The sequence below is a fragment of the Heptranchias perlo genome, chromosome 24 (genome assembly GCF_035084215.1).
Source record: "Heptranchias perlo isolate sHepPer1 chromosome 24, sHepPer1.hap1, whole genome shotgun sequence".
Classification (NCBI taxonomy): Eukaryota; Metazoa; Chordata; class Chondrichthyes; order Hexanchiformes; family Hexanchidae; genus Heptranchias; species Heptranchias perlo.
This window is the reverse complement of record NC_090348.1, coordinates 6856327-6869577: the sequence shown is the minus strand read 5'-3', so window position 1 is coordinate 6869577 and position 13251 is coordinate 6856327. Positions and strand designations below refer to the sequence as shown.

At 43.1% G+C, this 13251-nt stretch overlaps 1 protein-coding gene across 1 annotated transcript in view; it reads right to left on the bottom strand.

Annotated features, from left to right (window-relative positions):
• Window positions 1–13251, bottom strand: part of LOC137341816 (uncharacterized) — a 128609-nt gene that overhangs the window by 48419 nt on the left and 66939 nt on the right. The window lies entirely within an intron of this gene.

Genomic DNA, 13251 nt, shown 5'->3' with positions numbered 1-13251 from the left:
ACTTTTATTCATTGAGCTTATTTGGCAATTTTGTGCTCATGTAAAGTGTGAATGATAAGATACTAACAGTGCCTTTGACTCTTGTCCTTTACACACATTCTATTTACTTTGCAAGAATCTGTGTAGAGGACAGTAAAGTACACAACAGGACCATATCTCAATTACATATTTTATGGAGTATTCGTCCTCCATTACTTTCATATGATATGTCATTCTATGCAGATATATTTATATATGTATATATTTTTATTTGTTCTTGGGATATGGGTGACACAGGCAAGGCCGGCATTTATTGCCCCTCCCTGGTTGCCCCTTGAGAAGGTGGTGGTGGGCCTTCTTCTTGAACCGCTGCAGTCTGTGGGGTGAAGATACTCCTACGGTGCTGTTCGGTCGGGAGTGCCAGGATTTTGACCCAGCGACGATGAAGGAACGGCCGATATATGTCCAAGTAGGGATGGTGTGTGACTTGGAGGGGAACTTGGAGGTGATGGTGTTCCCATGCACCTGCTGCCCTTGTCTTTCTAGGTGGGGGAGGTCATGGGGTTAGGATATGCACACTCCTGTCTCCTATGCTCCTTCAGTGCTGCAGTACTACTTCAAAAATGGTGTGACTATTGCCTCGATATTATCGTTTTTCATATTAATGACCAGACACATGACGTGTTCCTGTGTCACGTCTCTGACTGCTATTTTAATGCGGATGTTAGCTTGTTTACCTTAAATGGGTTAACACTAAAGTAGTCAACAAAGGAATGTCATAGAAATGCATTGCACATTTGTCCACTAAGATCACAGATAGTATTTTCTAGGCTTGTTTGCACCTTGCAATGCCTCCAAGTCCATCACCTCCAAGTTCCCCTCCAAGTCACACACCATCCCGACTTGGATATATATCGACCGTTCCTTCATCGTCGCTGGTTCAAAATCCTGGGACTCCCTACCTAACAGCACTGTGGGAGTATCTTCACCCCACGGACTGCAGTGGTTCAAGAAGAAGGCCCACCACCACCTTCTCAAGGGCCAACTAGGGAGGGGCAATAAATTATCATTTTGCGATTCAGCATCCACTTTAGGAAAAACTTTAAAGTGTTTTTGCTACCAGTGGTGGTGTTGAGCCATGTTGTTACTAGGATTATGCAAACCAGTTACTGTGGATGCAACTGTGATCCAAACTACATCCATTCACATTCTCAATTGTTTCACAAGGGGGTGAGTTTCTGGGTGTTGCCCTTTCAGGCCACTGTGAGACAAATCTGTGCAAAAACGTGAACTTCTGCTGAACTTTCGGCTCAGCTGTCCTGTGCTACTACCAGCTGTTCATTATAGTATAGAACCAATTGCAGTAGATCCATGAAAACCACACGTTATTACCCTTAGCAAGCAGGAAGGGAGCCTCTTTGGCCCCTGTAAGAAATAAACACATTGCCATTACAGATGTGCATGAGTCAAACTGAAGAAAAACTAAACACAACAGTGTTTTCAGCCGTGGCTCAATGGGTAGCATGCTTGCCTGTGTATCAGAAGGTTGTGAGTTCTAAACCCCACTCCAGAGACTTGAACACATAATCTGGGCTGGTACTTCAGTGCAGTACTGAGGGAGTGCTGTGTTGTCAGAGATACAAGTGACTATTTATCCTTCCCTCCCCAAAACCTCTTATTCCCAGTTATTTACATTGCGATTGTCTTTTGCTCCAGCTCCCTTAGTACATTTGCTTAAGACGTATACTGCATTCTTTATTTGTTCATTCTTCCTTCTTTTTCTCATCATTTTTCTCACCAACTTGATTACAAAATACATTTCATTTTTGCCATGATAGACTTGTAATTCTTGCTGAAACTATTGTTGCTGTAACAGTGCCAGCGAGGACTTACTGCACTGGCTGAGTGCCCATTGACTAAGCAACTGAAGATGGTTGTGGTCTAGTTATGACTGATTGACTCTGGCCACAACATCTGGGGTCAACAAGGTGCCTCCTAAACATCCGCTTTTGGTCCCCCTCACTGACTCATAAAAACTTCTCATCCCAAACAACATTGTTAGTACGGAAATGTTACGTAATTGTTTAAACTATATAAACGACTGAAAAAAATTAAATGCTTTTTTCTCTCATCACTTACACATTTTTTGCTTGGTTGTCGGAAAATACTCTGGGTATTGTAGTTCCACAGGAGCAGCTCAAGACAACAACACCCATGTTGCAGCTGTCACACAGAATTTCTCCACAGGAGCCAGAACTCCCAGTCCTTTGCTCACCGATTGTCAGGTGACATAGAATTACATAGAATGTACAGCACAGAAATAGGCCATTCGGCCCAACAGGTCCATGTCGGTGTTTATAAGCCACACGAGCCTCCTCCCTCCCTACTTCATCTAACCCTATCAGCATATCCTTCTATTCCTTTCTCCCTCATGTATTTATCTAGCTTCCCCTTAAATGCGTCTATGCTAGTCGCCTCAACTACTCCATCTGGTAGCGAATTCCACATTCTAACCACTCTTTGGGTAAAGAAATTTCTCCTGAATTTCCTATTGGATTTATCAGTGAATATCGATATTTATGGCCCCTAGTTCTGGTCTCCCCCACAAGTGGAAACACCTTCTCTATGTCTGTCCTATCAAACCCTTTCATAATCTTAAAGACCTCTATAAGGTCACCCCTCAATCTTCTCTTTTTTTCTAGAGAAAAGAGCCCCAGCCTGCTCAATCTTTCCTGATAGGTATATAGGTATAACTTCTCAATTCTGGTATCATCCTAGTAAATCTTTTTTGCACCTTCTCCAGTACCTCTATATCCTTTTTATAACATGGAGACCAGAACTGTGCACAGTACTCCAAGTGTGGTCTAACCAAGGTTCTATATAAGTTTAACATAACTTCTTCGCTTTTCAATTCTATCCCTCTAGAAATGAACCCCAGTGCTTGATTTGCCTTTTTTATGGCCTTATTAACCTGTGTCGTTACTTTTAGCAATTTGAGTCTCTGTACCCCCAGATCCCTCTGCTCCTCTACCCCATTTTATCTATTATGCAAGGAGTATGTGGCCTCCTTATTCTTCCTACCAAAATATACCACCTCACACTTACCTGTATTGAAATTCATTCACCAATTACACGCTCATTCTGCAAGTTTATTAACGTAGAATCATTACCGTCTTCCTGTATTTTGTCACAGCCCTCCTCAGTATTAACTACACCCCCCAATTTGATGTCGTCTGCAAATTTTGAAATTGTACTTCCGATTTCCGAGTCCAAATCTTTATGTAAATGGTGAACAACACTGGTCCCAACACCGATCCCTGTGGAACACCACTTCCCACCTTTTGCCAATCTAAGTAACTACCTTTAACTCCTGCTCTCTGCTTTCTGTTTTGTAAGGAATCTTACAACACCAGGTTATAGTCCAACAGTTTTATTTGAAAATCACAAGCTTCCTCACCTGACGAAGGACGAAAGCTCCGAAAGCTTGTGATTTTCAAATACAACTGTTGGACTATAACCTGGTGTTGTAAGATTCCTTACATTTATCCACCCCAGTCCATCACCGGCACCTCCACATTCTGTTTTGTAGTCAGCTTGCTGTCACTCTGCTACTTGTCCCCTGACTCCACATGCTCTGACTTTAGTCATGAGTCCACTATGACTACTACCTCATATACATATATTACATGTATTAAATTACTCTTGTCTACCCTTTCTGTTACTTCTTCAAAGAATTCAATAAGGTTGGTCAAACATGACTTTCCCTTTTGAAATCCGTGCTGACTGTTCTTTATTATATTTTCACTTTCTAGATATTTCTCTATTACATCTTTGAGTAAGGATTCCATTATCTTTCCTACCACCGACATTAAACTAATTGGTTTATAGTTCTCCGGACTTGTTCGATTTCCCTTTTTAAATATAAAATTAACATTAGCTGTCCACCAGTCCTCTGGCACGATTCCCTTTCCCAATGAATTTTTATATATATGTAATAATGCCTCTGCTATCCCTTCCCTAACTTCTTTTAATATGCGTGGATGCAATCCATCCGGACCGGGGTTTTATCCTCTCTACGTTTGAATAATTTATCAATCATCTCCCCACTTTCTATCATAAATGTCTTGATATCTTTTTTGATCTCTTCTTCTAATGTCCCACCATGTTAGTCTCCCTAGTAAATACTGAGGCAAAGTAATTATTTAATATTTCTGCCATTTCGCTGTCATTACCTGTGAGTTTATCGTGTGTATCCCTCAGTGGCCCTATCCCTATTCTGATTTTTCTTTTGTTATTTATGTGTCTGTAGAACACTTTACTATTTCTTTTTATATTCTTTGACAGTTTAATTTTATAGTTCCTCTTTGCCTCCCCAATTGTTTTTTCGACACAATTCCTAACCTTTTCGTATTTCCTTTTGCCATGGCACACTCTGGATATTGTAGTTGCACATGAATAGAGTGGAAACTACAGCTCCCATGAGGGAGATATTTGGGGTGACATTCTGAGATGAGATATTTTTGGGGCGTGACACTCTGAGATGAGATATTTTTGGGGCGTGACACTCTGAGATGAGATATTTTTGGGGCGTGACACTCTGAGATGAGATATTTTTGGGGCGTGATACTCTGAGATGAGATATTTTTGGGGCGTGATACTCTGAGATGAGATATTTTTGGGGCGTGATACTCTGAGATGAGATATTTGGGGTGTGACACTCTGAGATGAGATATTTTTGGAGTGTAACTCTGTGATGAGCTATTGTTACCATAGGGTTCAGTAGCATAGTGGTTATGTTACTGAATTAGTAATCATAGAGGCCTGGACTAATAATCTGAGTTGTAAGTTCAAATCCTGCTTTAGCAGCTGGGGAATTTAAATTCAATTAATCAAATAAAAAAATGTCTGGAATAAAAAAAAATAGTATCTGTAATGGTGGCCGTGAAACTACGAGATTGTTGTAAAAACCCATCTCGTTGGGAAGGAAACCTGCTGTCCTTACCTGGTCTGGCCTATATGTGACTCCAGGCCCTCTGAAAATGGCCTAGCAAGCTACACAGTTGTACAATCTCGCTACAAAAAGTCATAATAAGAATAAAACTGGACGGACCACTAGACACTGGACATGACAAATGCCAAACCAAGCCCAGCCCAGTCAACCCTGCAAAATCCCCATCACTAACATCTGGGGACTTGTGCCAATATTTGGAGAGCTGACCCACAGATTAGTCAAGCAACAGCCTGATATAGCCATACTCACAGAATCATAACTTTCAGCCAATGTCCCAGACTCTTCCATCACCATCCCTGGGTATGTCCTGTCCCATTGGCAGGACAGACCCACCAGAGGTGGCAGTAAAGTGATATACAGTCATGAGGGAGTGGCCCTGGGAGTCCTCAACATTGACTCCGGATCTCATGGGCATAGGAGACCTTTTGCTGATTACCACCTACCGCCTTCTCTCAGCTGATGAATCAGTCCTCCTCCAAGTTGAGAAGTACTGAGGGTAGCAAGGGCACAGAATGTACTCTGGGTGGGGGAACTTCAATGTCCATCACCAAGAGTGGCTCGGGAGCACCACTACTGACCGAGCTGGCCGAGTCCTGAAGGACATAGCAGCCAGGCTGGGCCTGCGGCAGGAGGGGAGCAAACCAACACGAGGGAAAAACCTACTTGACCTCATCCTCACCAATCTACCTGTCGCAGATGCATCTGTCCATGACGGTATCGGTAGGAGTGACCACCGCACAGTCCTTGTGGAGATGAAGTCCCGTCTTCACACTGAGGACACCATCCAACGTGTTGTGTGGCATCAACACCGTGCTAAATGGGATAGATTCAGAACAGATCTAGCAGCTCAAAACTGGGCATCCATGAGGTGCTGTGGGCCAGCAGCAGCAGCAGAATTGTATTCCAGCACAATCTGTAAACTCATGGCCCGGCATATTCCTCACTCTACCATTACCAACAAGCCAGGGGATCAACCCTGGTTCAATGAGGAGTGTAGAAGAGCATGCTAGGAGCAGCACCAGGCGTACCTAAAAATGAGGTGCCAACCTGGTGAAGCTACAACTCAGGACTATATGCATGCTAAAACAGCAGAAGCAACATACTATAGACAGAGCTAAGCGATTCCACAACCAACGGATCAGATCAAGGCTCTGCAGTCCTGCCACATCCAGTCGTGAATGGTGGTGGACAATTAAACAACTAACGGGAGGAGGAGGTTCTGTAAACATCCCCATCCTCAATGATGGCAGAGTCCAGCACGTGAGTGCAAAAGACAAGGCTGAAGCGTTTGCAACCATCTTCATCCAGAAGTGCCGAGTGGATAATCCATCTCGGCCTCCTCCCGATATCCCCACCATCACAGAAGCCAGTCTTCAGCCAATTTGATTCACTCCACGTGATATCAAGAAACGGCTGAGTGCACTGGATACAACAAAGGCTATGGGCCCCGAAGACATCCCAGCTATAGTGCTGAAGAATTGTGCTGCAGAACTAGCTGCGCCTCTAGCCAAACTATTCCAGTACAGCTACAACACTGGCGTCTGCCTGACAATGTGGAAAATTGCCCAGGTATGTCCTGTCCACAAGAAGCAGGACAAATCCAATCAGGCCAATTACTGCCCCATCAGTCTACTCTCAATCATCAGCAAAGTGATGGAAGGTGTCGTCGACAGTGCTATCAAATGGCACTTACTCACCAATTACCTGCTCACCGATGCTCAGTTTGGGTTCCGCCAGGACTACTCGGCTCCAGACCTCATTACAGCCTTGGTCCAAACATGGACAAAAGAGCTGAATTCCAGAGGTGAGGTGAGAGTGACTGTCCTTGACATCAAGGCAGCATTTGACCGATTGTGGCACCAAGGAGCCCTAGTAAAATTGAAGTCAATGAGAATCAGGGGGAAAACTCTCCAGTGGCTGGAGTCATACCTAACACAAAGGAAGATGGTAGTGGTTGTTGGAGGTCAATCATCTCAGCCCTAGGACATTGATGCAGGAGTTCCTCAGGGCGGTATCCTAGGCCCAACTGTTTTCAACAGATTCATCAATGACCTTCCCTCCATCATAAGGTCAGAAATGGGGATGTTCGCTGATGATTGCACAGTGTTCAGTTCCATTCGCAACCCCTCAGATAATGAAGAAGTCCAGGCCCGCATGCAGGAACACCTGGACAACATGCAGGCTTGGGCTGATAAGTGGTAAGTAACGTTCGCGCCAGACAAGTGCCAGGCAATGACCATCTCCAACAAGAGAGAGTCTAACCACCTCCCCTTGACATTCAATGGTATTACCATCACCGAATCTCCCACCATCAACATCCTGGGGGTCACCATTGGCCAGAAACTTAACTGGACCAGCCATATAAATACTGTGGCTACAAGAGCAGGTCAGAGGCTGGGTATTCTGTGGCGAGTGACTCACCTCCTGACTCCCCAAAGCCTTTCCACCATCTACAAGGCACAAGTCAGGAGTGTGATGGAATACTCTCCACTTGCCTGGATGAGTGCAGCTCCAACAACACTCAAGAAGCTCGACACCATCCAGGACAAAGCAACCTGCTTAATTGGCACCCCATCCACCACCCTAAACATTCACTCCCTTCACCACCGGCGCACCGTGGCTGCAGTGTGTACCATCCACAGGATGCACTGCAGCAACTCGCCATGGCTTCTTCGACAGCACCTCCCAAACCCGCGACCTCTACCACCTAGAAGGACAAGGGTAGCAGGCACATGGGAACAACACCACCTGCACGTTCCCCTCCAAGTCACACACCATCCCAACTTGGAAATATATCGCCGTTCCTTCATCATCGCTGGGTCAAAATCCTGGAACTCCCTTCCTAACAGCACCGTGGGAGAACCTTCACCACACGGACTGCAGCGGTTCAATGAGGCGGCTCACCACCACCTTCTCAAGGGCAATTAGGGATGGGCAATAAACGCTGACGTTGCCAGCGACGCCCACATCCCACGAACGAATAATAAATTTTTTTTTGAGGTGTAACACTCTGAGATGAGATATTTTTGTGGTGAAATCCTGAGTTGAGATATTTATGAGGTGTGGCACTCTGAGATGAGATATTAATGAGGTGACACTCTGAGATGTGATATTAATGGGGTGTGATCCCCTGAGATGAGATATTAATGAGTTGACACACTGAGATGAGATATTATTGGGGTGACACTCTGAGTTGAGATATTATTGGGGTATGACACTCTGAGATGCGATATTAATGGGGTGTGATCCCCTGAGATGCGATATTAATGGGGTGTGATCCCCTGAGATGCGATATTAATGGGGTGTGATCCCCTGAGATGAGATATTAATGGGGTGTGATCCCCTGAGATGCGATATTAATGGGTTGTGATCCCCTGAGATGAGATATTAATGAGGTGACACTCTGAGTTGAGATATTTTTGGGGTGTGACACTCTGAGATGAGATATTAATGGGGTATGACATCCTGAGATGAGATATTTTTGGGGTGTAACACTCTGAGATGAGATATTAATGGGGTGTAACACTCTGAGATGAGATATTAATGGATTGTGACACTTTGAGATGAGATATTAATGGGGTATGACATCCTGAGATGAGATATTAGTGGGTTGTGACACTCTAAGTTGAGATATTTTTGGGGTGTAACACTCTGAGATGAGATATTTTTGGGGTGTAACACTCTGAGATGAGATATTAATGGATTGTGACACTTTGAGATGAGATATTAATGGGGTATGACATCCTGAGATGAGATATTTTTGGGGTGTAACACTCTGAGATGAGATATTTTTGGGGTGTAACACTCTGAGATGAGATATTTTTGGGGTGTAACACTCTGAGATGAGATATTTTTGAAGTGTGACACTCTGAGATGAGATATTTATGGGGTATAACACCCTGAGATGAGATTTTTTGGGGTGTAACACCCTGAGATGAGATTTTTGGGGGTATAACACTCTGAGATGAGATTTTTTGGGGTGTAACACCCTGAGATGAGATATTTTTGAGGTGTGACATACTGAAATATTTTTGATTTGTGCCATCTCTGAGGTCACAGTTTCACGTGTGATGCCTTTAAAACGTGTTCCGCAATGGACCACGTTAGAAGCGAGGGACATCAGAGCTGAGGGGGTTCTGACTGTCGGCACTTTTACATTTGACATTTTATATGTCTACAATTCTGCCATGGAGATAACGGAGCTGGTTTAAGGAATGTAAACACAAGGAGCTGGTGTGCGAACATCACTCTTTTGCACCATTCGAAGAGGCAAATGTATATGCGCTTGTGACTGGCGCCTTGTCTTAATCGTTTCGATGCACGGCCTCTTTTTGGAGCATGCATTTTAAAGAAAAATATTTATTCATTCTCGAGATGTAGATGTCGCTGGCAAGGCTGGGCCCATCCCTAGTTGCCCCGAGAAGCTCAATATTTAAATCAAATTAATTTCACATATGCACAATGTGGCAGCTGTGGCTCAGTTGGTAGCGCACTCACTTCTGAGTCAGATTGTTATGGGTTATTACTTAAGCACAAAATCTAGGCTGACACTCCAGTGCATTACTGAGCAACTACTGCACTGTTGGAGGTGCCGTCTTGCAGACAAGACATTAAACCATCTGCCCTCTCAAGTGGATGTAAAAGATCCCATGGCACTATTTGAAGAGGAGCAGGGAGGTTCTCTTTGGTGTCCTGGCCAATATTTATGCGAGTCTTTCTTTCTTTTTCTTTAATAGTCATGTGGATTTGTTCAGCGTATTTAAACTTGAACAGATGAAATACACCGATTTATTTTATGCTTCTCTGATCCTATGCTGGCTCATTCATTACATGATTAGTTCATGTTTTTGGAACCAAGTACAACCAATTGCAACATTCCAAGGAATATGATTGTTTCTTTACGTTGCTGGTGCCAGCAGTTGAAATGCTAGAGCATGTCTAGGTTTTCAACACACCAGATACCAGAGCTTGCCTCAGACCGCAAGGAACCATTAGCGTAAAGGGAAGAGATAAGGGACATTTTTTTGAAGTACTCGAAAACCTATTTTTACCTTATCTTCTGTACAACTAGGATTTCAAATTAGCAAAAGCTAACAGTAAGAATTTAAATTAAAAAAACTTAGCTTCAGTCTAACTAGTGTATCTATTAAATCTGAATGAGGAAAAGTAACAATCCATGCTTATTGACTTTAAAATGAGGCACCATTGAATATGTTTTTAGTACAGTAGATGAATTCTATACAGTCTTTATATTTCAAAGTGTTTTGATCATTTATGAATGAGTTATTGATCACAGGTTCATCCTTCTTCTGAATGAATTATTGATCACAGGTCATCCTTTTTATGAATGAGTTATTGATCACAGGTTATCCATTTTATGAATGAGTTATTGATCATCGATTATCCTTTAACACATTAAAACACAGCCAAATTGTTTATGGAATCTTCCTTATCCGTCCAGGACAACTGATCATATGGGGCATGGTTTCCTTGACTGCGTACATGGGCAGTGACACCTGGCGTACATCTAAGCACTAAAATGCTGTTTTAAATATGCCCTCTTTTTGCCCCTTCAATGATTCTTAGAAAAAAAGTATTTAATAAAAATCCCATCATTCATCCAAATGTTAGAAGTCCTAGTTTGGATCGGCAGCTGTGTGGAAAAACTGATCCTTCCGACAAAGAAAAAACAGCAAAGATCTCGATCGATTTGCGAATAGCAGCATCTTGCAGCGATGAGGAGGAAGGCTGCTGAATTTGGATCAATATAATGAGAAGATTGACTAGAGAGCCAATCTACGACATCAAGTGTGCCGGCATATTATGAGATTAAAAAGTAATTATGCATCTGGATGTGTTCAGCCTGCATACTGGCACATTGTCAATAGACCCTTCCAACAGGCCCAGAAAGGGCAGTGGGGCTATCAGAAAGCTGGCATTTGTCTCTTGCTGCTGACGTATCTCCTTATCAGTTGTAGCACAAATTCTGGATGGTACGGTGTGTCCCCAGAGAAGGCTTTATGAAAGATATCAGGATGTCAAGGCCCTAGAGAGGATACAGAGGAGATTTACCAGAATGGTACCAGGGATGAGGGACTTCAGTTATGCGGAGAGATTGGAGAAGCTGGGGTTGTTCTTCTTAGAGCAGAGAAGTTTAAGGGGAGATTTAATAGAAGTGTTCAAAATCATTAAGGGTTTTGATAGGGTATATAAGGAGAAATTCTTTCCAGTTGCAGGAGGGTTGGTTACTGGAGGACACAGATTTAAGGTAATTGGCAAAAGAACCAGAGGCGAGATGAGGAGAAATTTTTTACGCAGCGAGTTATTATGATCTGGAATACACTGTCTGAAAGAGTGGTGGAAGCAGATTCAATAGTAACTTTCAAAAGGGAATTGGATAAATACTTGAATGGGAAAAATTTGCAGGGCTCTGGGGAAAGAGCAGGGGAGTGAGATTAATTGGATAGATCTTTCAAAGTGCCGGCACAGGCATGATGGGCTGATGGCCTCCTTCTGTGCTGTAACATTCTATGATTCTATGATCAAACAGGAGGTGAAGAGTCTTCCTGTTGCTTGGCTACACAACGTAGAATCTGGTCCCTGGCTGGTGTGTCTTTGGTGGCTGCTAGTTGTCTTCTCAATGGAGGATTTGACATCTACTTGGACCTCCTTGCTGCCCTTCTCAGAGTGATAACTGCCTCAGGGTTAGATTCAGCAGAACTGGAAAAAATGACTCATCCACAGAGAAATGAATGATGTTGTACTGTTGATGACTTTGGACTAGACAGGCACTTGGAAATGTGGAAAAAACTGCAGCAGATGCCAAAGAATCACAACATTTTATTCAGCTCAAGTGCAACAGTGGAAAGTGGGCCCAGGACTTGATTTGGTTGCATGATTTTGCATGCTGACATTAGCAAGTTGATTAAGGAAGATGTTTAAAGTATTGTTTTCAAACTATTCCTATGGTGCGGGTCAATTACTATAATTGTTAAAGTGCAGTTTTTGTGTTGAATAAAGTGCTTTTATATCTGATTAATCTATTGGTACCTGAGGTGTCATTTCATTGAAAACTCATTGGGCAGGAAATTGCTTTCAAAATATCGGTGAGCCTAACAGCACTCAAAATCGAAGAGCAAGTTCCAGTGACCACACATGCGCAGTCAAACGTGAAAATCTGGAACTTGCTCTTCCTGGTTCACCAGCGATCTCTCAGCTTCGCATTAAAGGGACCTCGCCGGCTGCAACCAATGGACCAGCGCCAACTTACTCTCCTGCCCAGCTGGAAATGAACTAATCTTGCCACAGAACAGCAATGCTGAGTTTTTTTTAGGTCGAAACTAAGTTTTAATAGCATGGTATTAATGACTTCCAAAATCCTCTCTCGCGCTAAAAATTAATTCTTAAAATATGGAGTCTCATTACTCCTGATATTAATAGTTTTTGGACATTATTTTTTTTTTACTTTTTCCTTCTGTCTCTTGTATCTCAGCCTTTTAACCTTACCCTCTCTTTATTTCGCTGTCTCTGACTGTTTTTATAATGATTTTACTGCTGTAGCTTTCACTTCCTGATTTTGACTCTTCACGGCTTGTCAAGGATGCTGCAATCCGATTGGTTGAGGGGAGAGATCGATCCTTTCGCCTCTCCCACAGATCCTAGGTTCCCGGGAGTTAACGCTGGACTCTTTCCGGCTCACCATTCAAGGAAGTTGCCGCACAATAGCCTGGGCTAGGTTTGTGCGTGAGTATAAATCTATGGAGTGGCAAACACCATTCGCTCCCCGCTCAGAGCAATTTACGGGCCATTATAAGGACCTGTTACTTCTGTAGGTGGCACTGCGATAGGTAGTTTCAATGTTAAAGGTGTCACACCGTGTGACACACAATAAGTATTTTTTATAGTGAGAGTATATCTCTGCTTCCACAACCTGGCCACCAAGCTCCCACTGATCATTCAAAATTCTTTCTCACCCACCATTTCTTCTCAGCAACTAAAATTTCTAATGTCCAAAATAAGGGTTTAAGCATAGAATTACACAGAATCTACAGCACAGAAACAGGCCATTCGGCCCAACTGGTCTATGCCGGTGTTTATATTCCACACGAGCCTCCTCTATTTACTCCATTTACCTCTTCCCACCCTACAGCCATATCCCCCCTATTCCCTTCTCCCTCACATATGCTTCTCTCTCCCTCCCTCATGCATGCAAAATTCAAAATCATACATTTCACAATAACATGATTAAATTTATTAACGGA